The sequence below is a fragment of the Mesocricetus auratus genome, unplaced genomic scaffold (genome assembly GCF_017639785.1).
Source record: "Mesocricetus auratus isolate SY011 unplaced genomic scaffold, BCM_Maur_2.0 Super-Scaffold_100021, whole genome shotgun sequence".
Classification (NCBI taxonomy): Eukaryota; Metazoa; Chordata; class Mammalia; order Rodentia; family Cricetidae; genus Mesocricetus; species Mesocricetus auratus.
Genome location: NW_024429202.1, coordinates 454,730 through 473,870, shown reverse-complemented (window position 1 = coordinate 473,870; position 19,141 = coordinate 454,730).

Here is a 19,141-nt window from a genome sequence, read left to right as displayed (position 1 = left end):
TAGACCAACTGCATTCAACAGCTCACAAGAAGCTCCACTTATGTATGTCATGGTGTAGAATCTGTTTCTCTTTATCATTTGGGTTATTTAGAAATAATACCACTCTGTCTTTCCACTAATGCCCTGTACCTCCATTTCAGCATCTATGATCCAAATGACTTGTCTATCCCTAATTTTGTCTTTGTTACTTTTTTCCTGTTGTCCTTTGGGCATTAGTGATGAAATTGGAAACTTTAAATTGCAAAAATTAAAACATGTCCATGAAGCTCCCTGGGTGTGCTCTGAGTGTAGTGGACCCACCCTGGCAGACCAGACCATCTGGAGTCTGCCCACATTGCCGTCTTGCCCCCCCCATGCCCTCCACGTGAAGTGAGTGTGGGCCCTTCTTAGGCCCAGCTCTCCCCATCCCATCCTTGGAGCTTCCTGGATCTGCTCAGGGTGTAATAAACCCACCCCAGCAGGTTGGCACATCTGGAGTCTGCCCACATTTCAGTCTTGGCCCTCCTACACCCCCTGGGTAAAGAGAACACCAGGAGAAGCCAGACCATCCAGAGTTGCTGATATTGAAGTCTTGGCCCACCTACACCCACCAGGAGAAGAGAGGAGAGGGAGAGACCCCTCACCTGTACCCACTGGAAGACAGGATGGGAAGATGACAGTATAAGAACACATCCAACAACAGAAAGACCAATATGGCACCACCAGAGTCTAGGAACTCTACACCAGCAAGACCTGAACATCCCAATGCAGATGAAGCAGTGTCGCACCTGCTGTGCGGCCTGCATCCGAGAATGTAGCGAGGTGGTCGGGATAGATGACACAGAGACCGGTCGGTTGCTTTAAGAAAACTTTATCTTCCCAAGTCAGCTTAGGAGAGAGCTCTCAGAAGCAATCTCAGGAGAAGTCTCTCCAAGAAAAAGGGCTTCCCTTTTTAAGGACTTTTGCCATCCATTTACATACCATTCTTTCCACTTCTCACCTTCCTGGCTGGTGGTTTAATCTCCGGCCCCAGAATCGGGGAGACACCACAGGGGGCAGGAAGAGGCATCTAGCCATAGGAGGTGTGGAAGGCATGGTATTTCAGTGAGCCAGCCCTATCTGAGCCCTATCAAGCTTTAAAGCACTGAATTGTTTTCAGTAAACAATACATAGATGCCTGCTCCCAGGCCAAAGGGGAAGTGGGTTTCTGCTCAAGGTCTGGTGTCCCCACAAAGCAGAAGAGAAGGACCTTCAAAATAACTTTATGAAGATGACAGAGACCCTCAAAGGGAAATGAGAAAATCCCTTAAAGAAATGGAAGAAAAAACAAACAAAAATGCAGGAAATGGAAGAAAAAACAAACCAAAACATTCAAGAAATAAACAAATCTCTTAAAGCAAAGAAAGCCAAGAAAAAACAACCAAAAAAGTGAAGGAAACAACTCAAACATTGCAAGGCTTGTGTTGGGCCCCAGCCCCCATGAGGTCTCTGTGAGTTGCTTGTCACTAATAACCACAGGTGCATCCTGTTTTCTAGTCCTGGCTTACAGCCCCAGTCTTGCCTCACTAGCATCAACCTGTAATTATGAAAACACAAACTCTTACACCTGGGGTTTTCTTACTGTGCCGTAAATCTATATATAAGGCTGCTCCCTCACAATAAACACATACATGCATTCTCTCAGCACAAACAGCTGGACGTCTTGTCTTTCATTTAAATATCCAGACTTTTGCCCAATACATTAGACTTGCTCATGACACAAGGTTCCACCAAGATCGGGAAAGAAAGAAAGAAAGAAAGAAAGAAAGAAAGAAAGAAAGAAAGAGAGAAGACCCTGAGAGATCACCCTCAGAGACTAGCCAGCATGTAAGGATTTATGAGGGTGAATTGAAAAAAGGTATTCAGTAACAGACATTGTGTGTCCACAACACAAAGAGGGTTGCTCTCTCTGCCTGGACTCTTAGGGAAGTGCCTGGACCCTACCCTGAATGAAATGATAGACTCTAGATATCCCCTATGCAGAGGGAATTGGCAATAGGGTGGGAGGATGGGGGGAATGGTGGGGGGGTGCGGGAGGAGGGGAGGGAGAGGGAACTGGGATTGACATGTAAAACAAGCTATTTAAAATTAAAAAAATAAATAATAAAAAAGAAAAAAGGTATTCAGAGGGAATACCTTTAGAGAAAAGAAACAGGATAAAGTAACTAAGAGAAAGAAAGAAAGGAAGGAAGGAGGAAAGAAAGAAAGAGAGTAGCCAGATGTTGGTGGTTCATACCTTTAATCCCAGCACTCGGGAGGCAGAGGCAAGCAGATCTCTGTGATTTCAAGGCCAGCCTGGTGTACCAAGTGAATTCCAGGACAGGCAAAGTAAATAAAGAAATCTTGTCTCATAAAAGTAAAAGTAAAAGTAAAAGAAATAGAGTAATAAAAAGCCACATAAAGATGGAAAGTACACAGAGAGTCTGGGTACTGTGTGCTATTGTGTTGTCTTTGAATTGTTTGACTGCTGAGCAAATAGCACCAACTGCTAAAGGAAATGCTGCTGGATTAATCCAACCTATATATTTTAAAACTCTTTGACTTCAAAATTTTAGTATAAGAATATGCTACTTGGTAAATGAATTTCTGCTTTTGTTTCCACAGACCATGAAAAGCTGTGGATTACTTCCAGACTAATATGGTTTCATGAAGCAAGACCCCTTGAAACAGTGGCCCAGGTGATCCAACCCTCAAAACAGCTGGGACAAGAGAGTTTTGCAGACCACTATAGCCAGGAGTTCTGGATTTTCTTTGGATCCCCATGGTATTTCAGTGCCCCCAAACAGCAGTAAGCATTTTGGAGAGAATGATGCCTACATTCCCAAATATTGTTTATACATGTTTGTTTTCATTTAAATGAGGTTGGTTATAAATGGTTAATTAGGATAAACAAGACTTGGGTTCCTTTGTCCTCTAGAGAGGATTATAGATGGCAGGCTGTTTAATCAAAGAATGGGCTGGATCCCCATCTCTGGGCCTTGTAGCCATAGGACTTATTATCATATGCTTCTTTTGGCTAAGGTGCCTTGGTGCTAGACAAGCCCAGCTTCAATTTGTCACTTGAGGCCACAGAGAATCCTTCAGCTCAACTATGGTTGAGCCTACAGAAAAATTAGGCAGCCAATGATGGGCAAGGCTAAGGGGATGCAGCCAACCTAAGACAGGAGGGTCATGCAGCCTCAGTGATTTCTCCATTGACGGGTAAGGTTGGGGTTAACGTCCTAGTCACCTAAGACAGGCACTAATTTATATATAAAGAAGGGGGAAATATTGGGCTCTAGACCCCACATGGTCTTTGTGAGTTCTTTATCACCTAATAACCACAGGTGCATCCTGTTTTCTAGTCCTGGCTTAAAAGCCCTGGTTTTACCCCACTGGCATCAACATCTAATTATGAAAACATGAACTTTTTTTTTTTTGGTTTTTCGATACAGGGTTTCTCTGTATTGTTTTGGAGGATGTTCTGGAACTCATTCTGTAGACCAGGCTGGCCTCTGCCTTCAGAGTGCTGGGATTAAAGGTGTGTGCCACCAATGCCCGGTGAAAACTTGAACTCTTACACCTGGGGTCTTTCCATTGTGCTGTAAGTCTGTATATAAGGCTGCTCCCTCAAAACTCTCTCTCTCTCTCTCTCTCTCTCTCTCTCTCTCTCTCTCTCTCTGTCTCTGTCTCTCTCTCTCTCTCTCTCTCTGTCTCTCTGTCTGTCTGTCTCTCTCTCTCAGCACAACTAGCTGGACATCTTCTCTTTCATTTGAATCTCCAGGATTTCACCCAATACATTAGATGTGCTCATGGTGCAAGTGCCACAACTTAAAAGCTGAAATAGAAACAATAAAGAAAACACAGAATGAGGGGATGCTAGAAATAGAAAAGCTGGGTAAACGATCAGGAACTACCAACAGATTATGAGAAATAGAAGAGAGAATCTCAGGTGTTGAAGACTCATTAGAGGATATACAGTCATCATCCAAAGGAAATCTCAAATCCAACAAATCCCCAACACAAAATATCCAGGAAATATGGGACACCATGAAAAAGCCAAACCTAATAATATTAGGTATAGAAGAAGGTGAAGAAATACAGCTCAAGGGTACAGAAAACATATTCAACAAAATCAAAGAAGAAAATTTCCCTAACCTAAAGAAAGATATGCCTATGAAAATACAAGAATCTTACAGAACACTAAATAGGCTAGACAAGAAAGAAGTCCGCTCGCCACATAATAATCAAAACATAAAACCTACAGAATAAAGAGAAAATATTAAGAGCAGCTAAAGAAAAAGGCTAAGTAACATATAAAGGCAGACCTATCCAAATTACACCCGACTTCTCAATGGGAACTATGAAAGCCAGAAGATCCTGGACAGATGTCCTATGAACACTATGGAAACAAGGATGCCAGCCCAGACTACTGTACCCAGCAAAGCTTTCAGTTACTGTAGATGGAGAAAACAAAATATTCCATGACAAAGTCAGATTTAAACAATACATATCCATGAATCCAGCCCTACAGAAAGTACAGGAAGGAAAACTTCAACCCAACAAAGATAACTACATTCACAAAGGCATAGGAAATAGATAATCCCACTTTACCAAACACCAAAAGAAAAAGGTAGGAAAACCTCTACACAATAACACCATTACCAATAAATCAACAACAATCAATAGTCGTTAATACCCCTCAATGCCAACCGTCTCAACTTGCCTATAAAAAGACACAGATTAACAGAATGGAGACAAAGACAGAACCCATCCTTCTGCTGCATACAAGAAACACATTTCAACATCAAAGACAGACGTTACTTCAAAGTAAAGGGCTGGGAAAAGATTTTCCAATCAAACAGACCCAAGAAACAAGCTGGTATAATCCTAGTATCAACAAATTAGACTTCAAATTAAAATCAATCAAAAGAGATGAAGAAGGACATTACAGGAAAAGTCCATCAAGATGAAGTCTCAGTTCTGAACATATATGAGCCAAATACAAGGCACCCACATTCGTGAAAGAAACATTACTAAAGCTCAAATCACACATAATATCTCACACACTAGTAGTAGGAGACTACAACACTTCCCTCTCACCACTAGACAGGACCTTCAGACAGACACTTAACAAAGAAACAAAAGAACTAACAGAAGTTATAACCCAACTGGGTTTAATAGACGTCTATAGAACATTCTATCCAAACACAAAAGAATATACCTTCTTCTCAGCACCACATGGAACCTTCTCTAAAATTGACCACATAACTGGAAACATAGCAAACCTCCACAGATACAAAAAAATTGAAATAGCCCCCTGTATCTTGTCGAACCACCATGGCTCAAAATTAGAATTCAACATCAACACAAACTGCAGAAACCCTACAAACTCATGGAAATTGAACAAAGCAAAATTGCACCATCTCTGGGTCAAGGAAGAAATAAAAAGAAAGACTTCCTGGAATTCAATGAAAATGACACAACATACCCAAACTTATGGGACACTTTGAAAGTAGTGCTGAGAGGAAAGTTCATAGCACTAAGTGCCCACATGTAGAAACTGGAGAACAGTCACACTAGAGAATTAATAGCACAATTGAAAGTTCTAGAACAAAAAGAAGCAAATTCACCCAGGAGGAGTAAACACCAGGAAATAATAAAACTGAGGGCTGAAATCAATATAGTAGAAACCAGGAAAACATTGTAAAGAACCAATGAAACAAAGGTTGATTCTTTAAGAAAACCAACAAGACAGACAAACCTTTATCCAAACTAACCAAAAAGGCAGAGAGAGAGAGAGAGAGAGAGAGAGAGATCGCTAATTAACAAATCAGAAATGAAAAGGGGGGCATAGCAATGGACACCGAGGAAACCCAGAGAATCATCAGGGAATACCTTGAAAACCTGTACTACACAAAATTCAAAAATTTAAAGGAAATGGAAATTTTCTGGATAGATATCACTTGCCAAAATTAAATCAAGAACAGATAAGCAATCTAAACAGAACTATAAGCCCTATGGAAATAGAAGCAATCATCAAAAGTCTCCCAACCAAAAGGAAAGCCCAGGCCCAGATGGCTTCAATGCAGAATTCTACCAGAAATTCAAAGAAGAGCTAATTCCAGTATAATAGTGTTCCATACAATAGAAGCAGGAGTTTCACTTTTTTACAAGACTGCATTTACCTTGGTACCCAAGCCATACAAAGATACAACTAAGAAAGAGAACTACAGACCATGTTCCCTCATGAACATTGATGCAAAAATACTCAATAAAATACTCGCAAACCAGAGTCAAGAACACATCAGAAAAATCATCCATCATGGTCAAGTAGGCTTCATCCCAAGGATGCAGGGATGGTTCAACATAAGAAAATATATCAATGTAATCTACCATATAAACAAACTGCAAAGGAAAAACCACATGATCATCTCAGTAGATGCTGAAAAAGCCTTTGACAAAATCCAACACTCCTGTATGATAAAGGTCCTAGAGAGATCAGGGATAACAGGAACATACTTGAACATAATGAAAGCAATATATAGTAAACCAACAGCTAATATCAAACTAAATGGAGAGAGACTCAATGAAATTCCTCTAAAATTAGGACCAAGACAAGGCTGTCCACTCTCTCCATACCTCTACTTGAAGTTCTACCTAGAGAAATAAGACAACAAAAGGAGATCAAGGGGATACAAACTGGAGAAAATGTGGTACATTTATACAATGGAGTATTGCTCAGTGGAAAAAAACAATGGAATCTTGAAATTTTGCAGGTAAATGGACAGCACTAGAAGACACCATCCTGAGTGAGGTAACCCAGTCACAGAAAGACAAACATGGTATGTACTCACTCATACATGGATTTTAGACATGGATCAGGGGAGTGCCAGCCTAGAACTCCATTAACAGAGAGTCTGTGGAACAGAAAAGAACCCAAGAGAGATATTCATGGCACCCCAGAGAAGAGGAATGTGGCAAGATCTCCTGAGCAGATTAGGAGCAGGGGGGAGGAGAGTGGGAACTGGGAAAAAGAGAGGGGATAAGAGGAGGAGAGAGAATGTCATGTGGGAGCAGGAAGATTGGGGGAAAATAGGGGAGAACAGGATGAGAAATACCATAATAGAGGGAGCCATTATAGGTTTGAAGAGAGATCTGTCACCAGTGAGATCTCTAGTGATCTTCAAGGATGACCTTAAATGCCCATCCCTGATAATGAGTTTGATGACTACTTTAAGTACCATCTTAGAACCTTCATCCAGTGACAGACAGAAACAGAGGCAGACACCCACAGCTAAACACCAAACTGAACTCCTGGAACCCAGTGATAGGGTGGAGTGATGAGCAAAGGGGTAAAGACTGGGCTAGTGAAACCAACAGAGACAGCTGACCTGAACAAGGGGGCACTCTTGGACCGCAGACTGACAGCTGGGAGGCCAGCATGGGACTGATCCAGACCCCCTGAATGTGGGTGTCAGTGAAGAGGCCTAGACAACCTATGGGGCCCTGGGCAGTAGATCAGTATTTATCCCTGGCACACAAATGGACTTTTTTTATGTGTTCATACCACAAAGAGGCATGCTCTCTCAGCCTGGACTCTTGGAGAAGGGCCTGGGTCCTGCCCTGAATGAAATGGCAGACTCTGGATATCCCCTATGTGGAAGGGAGGAGGCTGGGGGGATGGTAGAGGAGTGCAGGAGGAGGGGAGGGAGAGGGAGCTGGGATTGACATGTGAAGCAAGCTCTTTTCTAAAAAAATGTAATAAAATATAATGAAAAAAACCCACCAAACTTATAGGATAAAGAAAGGTATTAAGAGCAGCAAAGGAAAAAGGCCAAGTAACATACAAAGGCAAACCTATCAGAATTACACCTGACTTCTCCACGGAAACTCTGAAAGCCAGAAGGTCCTGGGTAGATGTTCTACAAACACTAAGAGACCAGATGCCAGCCCAGATTACTATATCCAGCAAAGCTTTCAATTACTATAAATGGAGAAAACAAAATAATACATAACAAAACCAGATTTATACAATACATATCCATGAATCCAGCCCTACAGAAAATACTGGAAGGAAAACTCTAAACCAAGGAAGTTAACTACATTCACAAAAACATAGGCAATAGATTATCCCACGTTACCAAACACCAAAAGAAAAAAAAGGGCATGGTGTCCCAACATAGGTCTGGGTGATACCTAGGAGAGAGATGAAGGACAAGAGATACGAGAAAGGACAGCAAGACAAAATTCTGATCAAGTCGACAAAACTTTATTCATCCCAAAGGGATTTATATAGGGAAGTGAGGGGGGAATGGAAATGTACTGCTGCTTCAAGGATGCTGGCAGGGCAAGAGGTCAGTGGGAGGGGTAGAATGTCCTGAGTTACCTGGTAACCTGAGGGCAGGATCTGATCCTATCTTTTACAATATAGTGTCTATTGCTCAGGCCTATCCTTTGTAGTTTTCCAATTAAGCTAATCTTTAACTGACAGATAAGGTGCAGGCCTGTTTCTTGGAATTTGCTTTATGTCAGAAGAGGTGGCAGGGTGGTCTGGAGTCACGTCTTTTCTATGAGGACATTGTGCTGCTGGAGCTGGATTATGGTGAAGCCACTGACAGCGGGGGGATTCACATACTATACCACCACCACCACCAAATCCAAAACAAACAAGAATCAACAATGGTCATTAATATCCCTCAATATCAATCATCTTAACTCACCTACAAAAAGACACAGGCTAACAGAATGGATACAAAGGCAGAATATATCCTTCTGCTGCATACAAGAATAATAACTCAACTTCAACGACAGATGTTACCTCAGAGTAAAGGGATGGGAAAAGATTTTCCAGTCAAATGGACCTAAGAACAAGCTGGTGTAGCAATCCTAATATCTAGCAAATTAGACTTCAAACTAAAACCAGTCAAAAGAGAAAAAAGAAGGTCATTTCATGTCATCACAGGAAAACTTCATCAAGATGAAGTATCAATTCTGAACATCTATGCTCCAAATACTAAGGCACCCACATTCATAAAAGAAACACTCCTAAAGCTCAAATCACACACAAAACCTCACACACTTATAGTGGGAGACTTCAACACCCCACTCTCACCACTAGACAGGACCACCATACAGAAACTTAACGAAGAAACGAACTAACAGAAGTTATGACCCAATTGGGTTTAATAGAACATTCCATCCATACAAAAAAGAACACACTTTCTTCTCAGTACCACATGGAACCTTCTCTAAAGTCAACCACATACTCGGCAACATAGCAAACCTCAACAGATACAAAAATATTGAAATAACCCCCTGTATCACCATGGTTTAAAGTTGAAATTTAACAAATTGCAGAAACCCTACAAACTCATGGAAACTGAACAATGCTCATTTGTATCATTCCTGGGTAAAGGAAGAAATAAAATAAGAAATTAAAGACTTCCTATACTTCAATGAAAATTAAGATACAACATGCTCAAACTTATGGGACACTTTGAAAGCAGTACTAAGAGGAAAGTTCATAGCACTAAGTGCTCATATGAAGAAACTGGAGAATAGTCACACTAGAGAATTACAAGCACAACTGAAAGTTCTAGAGCAAAAAAAGCAAACTCATCCAGGAGCAGTAGATTCCAGGAAATAATCAAATTGAGGGTTGAACTCAATAAAGTAGAAACTAGGAAAACAATACAAAGAATCAATGTAGTGAAGAGTTGATTCTTTGAGAAAATCAACAAGATAGACTAACTTTTATCCAAACTATCCAAGAGGCAGAGAGAGAGAGAGAGAGAGAGAGAGAGAGAGAGAGAGAGAGAGAGAGAGAGAGAGAGAGAGAGAGAGCACACAAATTAACAAAATCAGACCTGAAAAGGGGGACATAACAACAGACATTGAGGAAATCCAGAGAATCATCAGGTCATACTTTGAAAACCTGTACTCCACAAAATTTGAAAATCTAAAGGAAATGGACAAAATTCCACACTCCTTCTTGATAAAGGTCTTGGAGAGACTAGGGATAACAGGAGCATACCTATACATGATAAAGGCAACATACAGCAAGGAAACAGCCAACATCAAAATAAATGGAGAGAAGCTTAATTTGATTCCTCTAAAACCAGGAACAAGACAAGGCTGTCCACTCTCCCCATATCTCTTCAATACTGTACTTGAAGTTCTAGCTAGAGCAGTAAAACAACAAAGGAAGATCAAAGGGATACGAATTGGAAAGGAATAAGCCAAACTTTCACTATTTGCAGATGATATGATAGTTTACATAAGTGACCCAAAAAACTCTGCAGGGGAGCTTCTACAGTTGATAAACACCTTCAGCAAAATGGCAGGGTACAAGATTAACTAAAAAAATATCAATAGCCCCATTATACACAGATGATAAATGGGCTGAGAAAGAAATCAGAGAAGCATCTCCCATTAAAATAACAAGAACCAAGAAAAAATATTTTGGGGTAATGCTAACCAAACAATGGAAAGACCTGTATAACAACAACTTTAAAGTCTTTAAAGAAATAAATCAAAGAAAATACCAGAAAATGGAAAGATCTCCCATGCTGTTGGATAGGTAGGATCAACATAGTAAAAATGGCAATCTCGCCAAAAGCAATCTACAGAGTCAATGCAATCTCCATCAAAATCCCAGCACAATTCTTCATGGACCTTGAAAGAACAACACTCAACTTTATATGAAAAAAACCCAGGATAGCCAAAACAATAAAGGAACTTCCGGAGGCATCACTATCCCTGACTTCAAGCTCTACTACAGCTCAATACAGCTTTGTATTGGCACAAAAATAGACAGGTATGGATAGCACTGGAAGAAACCATCCTGAGTGAGGTGACCTAGTCACAAAAAGACAAACATGGTATGCACTCACTCATATATGGATTTTAAACATGGATCAGGAGAGTGTCAGTCTGCACTTCCACTGACAGAGAGTCTGGGAAACAGGAAAGAACCTAAAAGATATACATGGTACCCAAGAGAAGAGAAATGAGGCAAGATCCTCTGAACAGATGGGGAACATGGCGAGGGGTGGGGGGGGAGGGGGACCTGGGAAATAGAGAGGGGGAGAAGAGGAAGAGAGAGTAGGTCATGGAGGAACAGGAAGGTTGAGTGGGGGGGTAGGATAGGGGGAAGAGGGAATCATAGGTTAGAAGACAGATCAGGCACCATTGTGACCTCTAGTGATCTAAATGGATGACACCAATTGGCAAGCTAAACAATAGTGTAGAGACCACCTCGAATGCCTATTCCTGATAGTGAACTTTTATAACCATCTTGGAGCCTTCATCCAGTGACTGATGGAAGCAGAGGCAAACACCCACAGTTAAATACTGAACAGAACCCAAGGAACCCAGCGACAGAGAGAGAGGAGCGAAGAGCAAATTGGCAAAGAATGGGCTGGCAAAACCAGCAGAGACAGCTGATTCCAACAGGGGAGAGCTCTTGGACCCCAGACCAACAGCTGGGAGGCCAGCATGGGACCGATCCAGACCCCCCCTGAATGTGAGAGTCAATGAGGAGGCCTGGGCTACCTATGGGGTCCTGAGCAGTGGATCAGTGTTTATCCCTCGAATACTAGCAGACATCGTGTGTCCATAACACAAAGAGGGTTGCTCTCTCTGCCTGGACTCTCAGGGAAGTGCCTGGACCCTACCCTGAATGAAATGATAGACTCTAGATATCCCCTATGCGGAAGGAATTGACAATAGGGTGGGAGGATGGGGGGATGGGGGGGGTGCGGGAGGAGGGGAGGGAGAGGGAACTGGGATTGACATGTAAAACAAGCTATTTAAAATAAAAAATGTTTAAAAAATAGACAGGTAGACCAACGGAATCAAATTGACAACAGCGATATTAATCCACACACCTAAGAACAGGACGTCATGGGGTGAACACAGGGAACATTGTGGTAGACACTGGGGACAATGGGGTAGGACACTGGGGAGACATTAGGTTGGGACACTGAGGCACAGTGAGGCAGACACTGAGGACAGTGCAGTGGACATTGGGTACAGTACGGTGGACACTGATCTGTACACTGAGTACAGTACGGTGCACACTGGGGACACTGGGGTATTGGGGTGGATGGTGGTGTTTCACTGGGGACACTGGGAACAGTGGTTTGGGGACACAGGGGGACAGTGACGTGGTGGCTAGGGATAGTGGGGTGGGACACTGGTGGGACAATGGGGTGGTACACTGAAGGACACTGAGGGCCAGTGTGGTGTAACACTGGAGACAGTGGCGTGGACACAGAGGACTGTGGGGTGGACTCTGGGGGAAAGTGCATTGGGACAGTGGGGACAGTGGGGACAGTTGGGTGGACCCTGGGGACAATGGGATTGACACTTGGGGCAGAAGGGTGGACAGTGGGGACACTGGGGCAGGCACAAGGGACAGTGGGGTGGACACAGGGGACATTGGAATGGACACTGAAGACAGTGGAGTGGACCCTGGGGACAGTGAGGTGAGACACTGAGGCTAGTGTGTTGGACACAGGCGACACTGGGGCAGTGTGGTGGACACTGTAGAAAGTGGAGTGGATACTGGAGACAGTTTGGTGGACACAGGACCAAGTGTGGTAGACAGTATGGACCCTGTGGTTGGACACTGGGGGGACAATGGGGTGGAATACTGGAGGCAGTAGGGTGGTTACAGGGGACAGTAGGGTGGGCACTGGTGACAGTGGAGTGGACACTGGGGACAGTATGGTGAGACATTGGGGAATAGTGGGGTTGGACACTGATTTACAATGCGGTAGAAATTGACACTGGGGACACTAGGTTGAACCCTGAGGACAGTGGGGTTGACATTGGTGACAGTGTGGTGGTCACTGGTGTGGACATTGTGTAAACTGGGGTGAACCCTGGGTACAATGGGGTCCACTGGGGAAAGTAGGGTACACTGGGTACTTTAGGTGTGACACTGAGGGGGGCAGTTTTATGAGACACAGGGTACAAGGGTTTGGGACACTGAGGGACAGAGGGGTGGACACTGATAACACTGGAGTGGATACTGGAAGCAGTGTGTTGGGACACTCGGGACAGTGCGATGGACACTGTGAACAGTGGACTGGACAATGGGGAGAGTGGAGAGGACACTGGGGATAGTGATGTGGGACACTGAAGAACATTCGGAAGACACTGGGGACAGTATGGTGTGTCACCGCAGGACAGTGGGGTGGGGGCACTGGGGACAGTGGGCTGGGGACAAAGGGGGTTCTGTGTGGTGGAACAATGGGGACAGTAGGGTTGACATTGGGGACAGTGGAGTGTGTTGGACACTGGGGACAGTGGGCAGACACTGGTGATAGTGGGGTGGAGACTGGGGATACTGGGCTGAACACTGCTGATGGTGAGTAGGACACAGGGGACAGTGGTGTGCACAGTGGGGAGACAGTGGGATGGACACTGGGCACTGTGTGGTAAACACTGTGGTGGACACTGTAGCAGTAGGGTGGACACTGTGGTTGACACTGCAGACAGTGGGGTGGTCATAGAACACTGTAGGGTAGATACTGGGTGTCCTGCGCTACCGTCTCGCCAGCAAGAACGACGCAGGACACTCGGATCCTTCTGCAGTAAAGCTTTAATACATCTTGAGAGATAGATGATCAGCTTCTGAGAGGGAGACCCCAAGCTAAGAAACCCAGCCCCTTATATAAGCCTAGGAGCTCCGAGTGAGACGTGTAGAGCCGGGATTGGTGGTTTGCTCATCACCCCAGATGACGGGTGAGGCACAGCTTAAACGGTAAACTCCAACTGACAGCAGATGTCAGCGCCATCTTCTAATGGCAATAGCGATAGTGAGGACGGCTCCTCACATCTCCCCCTATTCATTTATTTTTGAAGCCATAGGACACCCACAACTTTGGAGTGGAGATAGAGGTCAAATCCCCATGTGCAAATTTGGAACATGTACAAAGCTCCTCTCCAGGGTCTTATCCCCAGAGGGAGCCCTGACCAGTCCCGATGTCGTTTTTCTGGGGGAAGGAGATCATGACATAGAACCTTCATGCAAGATGACTTATCTCCCAGGAGAAAGTCGTTATACCGCAGACCTCTCCTGTGCAGTGCTTAGCCTTGCAACTCCTTGGGCTGCTGAAGCCTACCCACTCTATCCCGTGCAATGAGACTAGCCTCGTGGGGTGCAAGAGCCGGGAGGCCAGCGACCTATTGCTTTAACATGGTTAACCAAATGTCAGGGAGGCTCCGTGTTCTAAGGCAGCAAGTGCTTGTGCCACCATCACTTTGTCTCTTTTGTTTGGGCTCTGAGCTTACACACCATCCAAAGCATCAACACTATTCCACAGCAGAGAACTAGGCTAAATGATCCCACCCCCACCCATTCCTTAAAATAAGAAAATGCAGATGAAATCCAGGAGGAGAGGCCTTCCATCAGAGAAAGATCCAGACGCGTGGAATTCACTTGCAGGATCGCCACTCTCAACTCACGGAGTGTCTGCTCAAACTCAAAAGTCCAATTCTGTAATAAATGTTGAGACAGAGCTTTTGACAGGTTAGCTGCTCTTGTAAAATTCTCATATTGTACTGAAGTGACACAAAGGCCAGGCAACTTTTGTTCACATCCCAATTGGGCCATCTGCCACAATATATCCAATTGTTCCTGAACCAAATTAATCTGTTGGTTTACCAACATCAGGCCTCCTTGTATCTGAGAATTGGCAGTGGCCTGTTTATCTAGGGCCATGGTCACAGTGGCTGATAGTTCATTAATGGTTTGAGTTGTCTGCACAGTGGCGGAAAGTGCAAGGGCCGAGGCGGTAACCGAAGCAGTAACCGCGGCGGCAGCTATCAGGCCCACAATAATAGCAGAGATCCCAAAAATCTCGCTTTTCCCTAAACAAACTCAAACTACTTGGCACCTCAACAGGAACTGGAACAAATCGAGGCATGCGCATTACCAAAGCAAAAGGGTGCTTAATAGCATCCCAGCATAATGCATAAAAACAATTCTAAGCAGAGCAATTTATTTCTTTCTGATTCTTACCTAAGGTATCATTACTCACAACCCAAATAAAGGGCAGCCAAACACAAATTGGAGCAGCTGAATAATTAGTTCTCTTAAAAGGGGTATACTTAACATTGGAGGAGGACCAATCAGATGATCCAGAGCTCTGTCCCTCACTCAGACTGTTGCCTAATGCCCCTTTCCAATCAAAAGTAATCTGTCCCTTCTCACTATATCCTCCAGCAATCATTGCCATAGGAGAAAGATCAGTACAGCTTCCATTAATTCAAAAGGATTAGCATTAGATCTTTCTGGATCCATATGAATAAAATTATCCTTTAATGAAGAAATCACAGTAAAGCACAAGCTTCCTACCAATGACAAGGTTCTCTCATCCTGAAAACTCTGTATCTGAGGATCTAAAGGCAAAAAGGCAAGCCCCAACTCTCTATTAGTTGTGAAAAATCTAGGGAACTCCTGGGCATTATGCATCACTGGCATCGGTAGGGGAAGGTAGACATGATGGCCCACCGTAACTCTCCCATCATACTAGGAACCATCATCCCGAGTAGGAGAGTCTTCATCACCCACTTGGCCTCCATCCTTCTTATTCTGGAGTTGTGAAGGAGCTCTTCGAGTGAGTCTTTCAGGGATCCACAGGGGGTTTTCTTCCTCCTGTGGAAAAACACACACAGCTCCCCTGGATCTTATTAGAATAGGATCCGGGCCTTTCCATTCATTAGTTAGCACATCTTTCCATTTTACAAATTATTTTGGCCTATCAGGCTCTAAACTGTGGCGATCGGCCGCAGTGTGGCCTTGGGCATCAGAGTTCAAGAAATTAAGGGTAAAAAGTGCCATGGACACAGCAACTCTTGGTACCGAGAGTAGAACATCCTCAATACTCCCCTTTTGTTTAATCAGATATGATTTGAGTGTACGATGGGCACGTTCCACAATGCCCTGTCCTTGAGGGTTATAAGGTAGGCCAGTTAGATGGGTAACATCCATTTGCCGACAAAACTGTCGGAATTTTTGAGAGGTATATGCTGGTCCATTGTCTGTTTTTAAAATTCTGGGTTTTCCCCAAGCACTCCAGGCCTCAAGGCAATGTTGAATCACATATGAGGCCTTTTCCCCTGTTAGGGGTGTGGCAAACATTACGCCAGAACAGGTGTCAACAGAAACATGAACATATTGAAGCCTTCCAAAAGAGGGAATATGAGTAACATCCATCTGCCACATCTGCAATGGTCTAATGCCACGTGGGTTTATTCCCACGTGGGGAGCAGGTAAGAATTCGCAGCAATTCTGGCATTGAGTAACAATTTCCCTAGCCTCTTTCCTGGATAGAGCAAAACGACGGCGCAAGGTCTCAGCCGTCACATGAAAGCGCTGATGGAATTCTTTTGCTGCTTGTGTGTGGGTAGACAAGGCAGCGGCCACCAGCTTTGTAGCCTTGTCCGCTAAGTCATTCCCTAAGGACATGGGACCTAGGAGTCCAGAATGTGCTCGGACATGGGTAATGAAAACAGGAAATCTCCTATTTAACAAGGCAGCTTGTATCTTCTGAAAGATGTTAGCAACTCTGCTGGAGGATCTTATTATTCCAGCTATCTCAAGGAGATTAACTGCATTAACCACATAAGAGGAATCTGATACAATATTGAGGGGTCCTGGAAAAGCCTCAAGAACCTCCAGTACTATCAGACATTCTACAACTTGAGGTGAAGTTTCATTATATTGTTTAGATATAACCCTATCCTTGACCACATAAGCTCCCATACCAGTTTTCGATCCATCAGTGTACACCACAGTCCCATCTGGGAGTGGGTCTTTAGCTGTCACTTGTGGAAACACTATAGCCTGGTTTAGGGCAAACTGTAAAATTGGATGCTTTGGAAAATGATTATCAATTTGTCCTGAAAAGGAAGTAACTAAAACTGCCCAATCACTAGATGTGGCTGCCAAGGTCTGAACTTGTGCAGCAGTATAAGGCACAATCAAGGAATCAGGATCCCTGCCAAAATGCGTAACAGCTGCTTTTATTCCGCGAAGCGCGAGCTGTGCAACAGCATCAGGGTACCAGTCAATAATCTTAGCAGGGGAAGCATTTGGATGAATCCAAAGTAATGGTCCATGTTGCCACAGGACTGCAGTTGGCAATTGAGCTGTCTTAAAAACACACAGATTAAAAGGTAGTGACTCCTCAATACGTTGTAATTGTGCTTCCTATAAGGCCTCTTCCACCATCTGTAAGGCTCGGTGGGCAGCAGGGGTAAATTTTCTGGGTGAGGAGATATGAGGCTCACCCTCCAGGAGATCGAAGAGGGGTTTTAGATCAGCAGATGGAATTTTTAAAAAGGGCCTCAACCAATTTATATCTCCCAGAAGTTTCTGAAAATCATTTAATGTTTGTAAGTGGTCTTTGCGAATTTCTATTTTCTGAGGAACTATATTTTTGGGAGTAATCATTGAGCCCAAAAAGAGCCCTGTATCTGCAATTTGAACCTTTTCTGAGGCAATCTCTAATCCCCACTGTTTTAATTCAGCCACCAGCATGGGAAAAGCCTTTTGTAAAACATCTAACTCTTTGTGACAAATAAGAATATCGTCCATATAATGGATCATGATTAAAGATGTAAATTGCTTCCTAATTGGCTCCAAAGCCTCCTGCACATACAGCTGACATATTGTTGGGCTATTGGCCATGCCTTGTGGCAGTACCTTCCACTGAAATCTCTTGTCTGGTCCCATATGATTAAGAGAAGGGATAGTGAAGGCAAACCTTGGTCTATCCCGTGGGTAAAGTGGAATAGAGAAGAAACAATCCTTAATATCTATAATAATAAGCTTCCAATCTTGAGGGAGTGCAGAAAGCAAAGGAAGTCCTCTTTGAACAGGGCCAAAAAGATGCATCTGATTGTTAATGGCCCGCAGGTCATTGCGTAATCTCCACTTCCCAGATTTCTTCTTAATAACAAAAATTGGTGTATTCCATGGGGAGGTAGAAGGCTCTAGATGCCCCAGCCGTTCCTGTTCTTGCACTAATCTTGTGACAGCCTCTAATTTTTCAGAGGATAGAGGCCATTGAGAGACCCATAACGGCTCCTCTGTTTTCCACGGTATGGGTCGTGAAGCCTCAACGGCCCCTAAATAAAACCCAGTCCTTTTCTACCCCGATTTCCATGTTGTGTAATGGGTTTTATTCTGCCTTGTTCTTGCCTACCCAAGCCTCTACCCTTTGTATACCCCATCTTTGCCATAATGGCTGATGCCTGGGGGGGAGTATTCATTAGTTAGGGTCATGCCCATGGCTTGTAACACATCCCGTCCCCATAAATTTACAGGGAGTGGCAACACATAGGGGGTAAAACATCCCTGTTTGCCCTCAGCGTTCAGCCAGGTTAAGGCTGAGGCACTGATGGCAGGAGAGGACTGGTATCCAAGACCTTGTAGAGAATGAGATGAAACAACAGTGGGCCAAGACTTCGGCCACCAATGGAGTGAAATAATGCTTTTGTCTGCTCCCATATCCATTATCCCTTCAAATTCTTTTCCATTAATTAACAATTTTATTGTAGGTCTCTCATTTAGGGGTATAGCCAGATAGGCTGAATCACTTCCAGAAGATCCCATAGCCCTTTTTTGTAAAGTGTAGGTTTCTCCATCCTCGAGGGAGGGCAGCAACACCAGTTGTGCAATTCTATCTCCCTGCTTTATAGAAAATACACCCCGAGGGCTAGAACAGAGAACTTGAATCTCCTCTTTATGATACGGGTCAACAATCCCAGGATATATAATGAGTCCCTGTAAAGTTAAGGAGCTACGGCCCAGAATAAGCCCAATGGTGGCAGGAGGCAAAGGTCCAGGGGAATGGACTGGGACCGGTTGAACATTCATTTGGGGCATGAGTAAGAAGTCGGAGGCTGCACGCAAGTCCATTCCGGGGGTTCCTCGGAAGCCTCTACTTCCTCTTGATTGCTTTTCTGAAATCGGTTCCCATATTTCTGAGGGCCCTGGGACCATGGGCCCCGTGACCCGTTTTTTGATTGGGGTACCTTGGGTTCTTCAATAGGGGGCAGAAGCCTCCCTTTCATATCCCGGACTGACCTGCACTCACTAGCCCTATGATAACCTTTACCACAA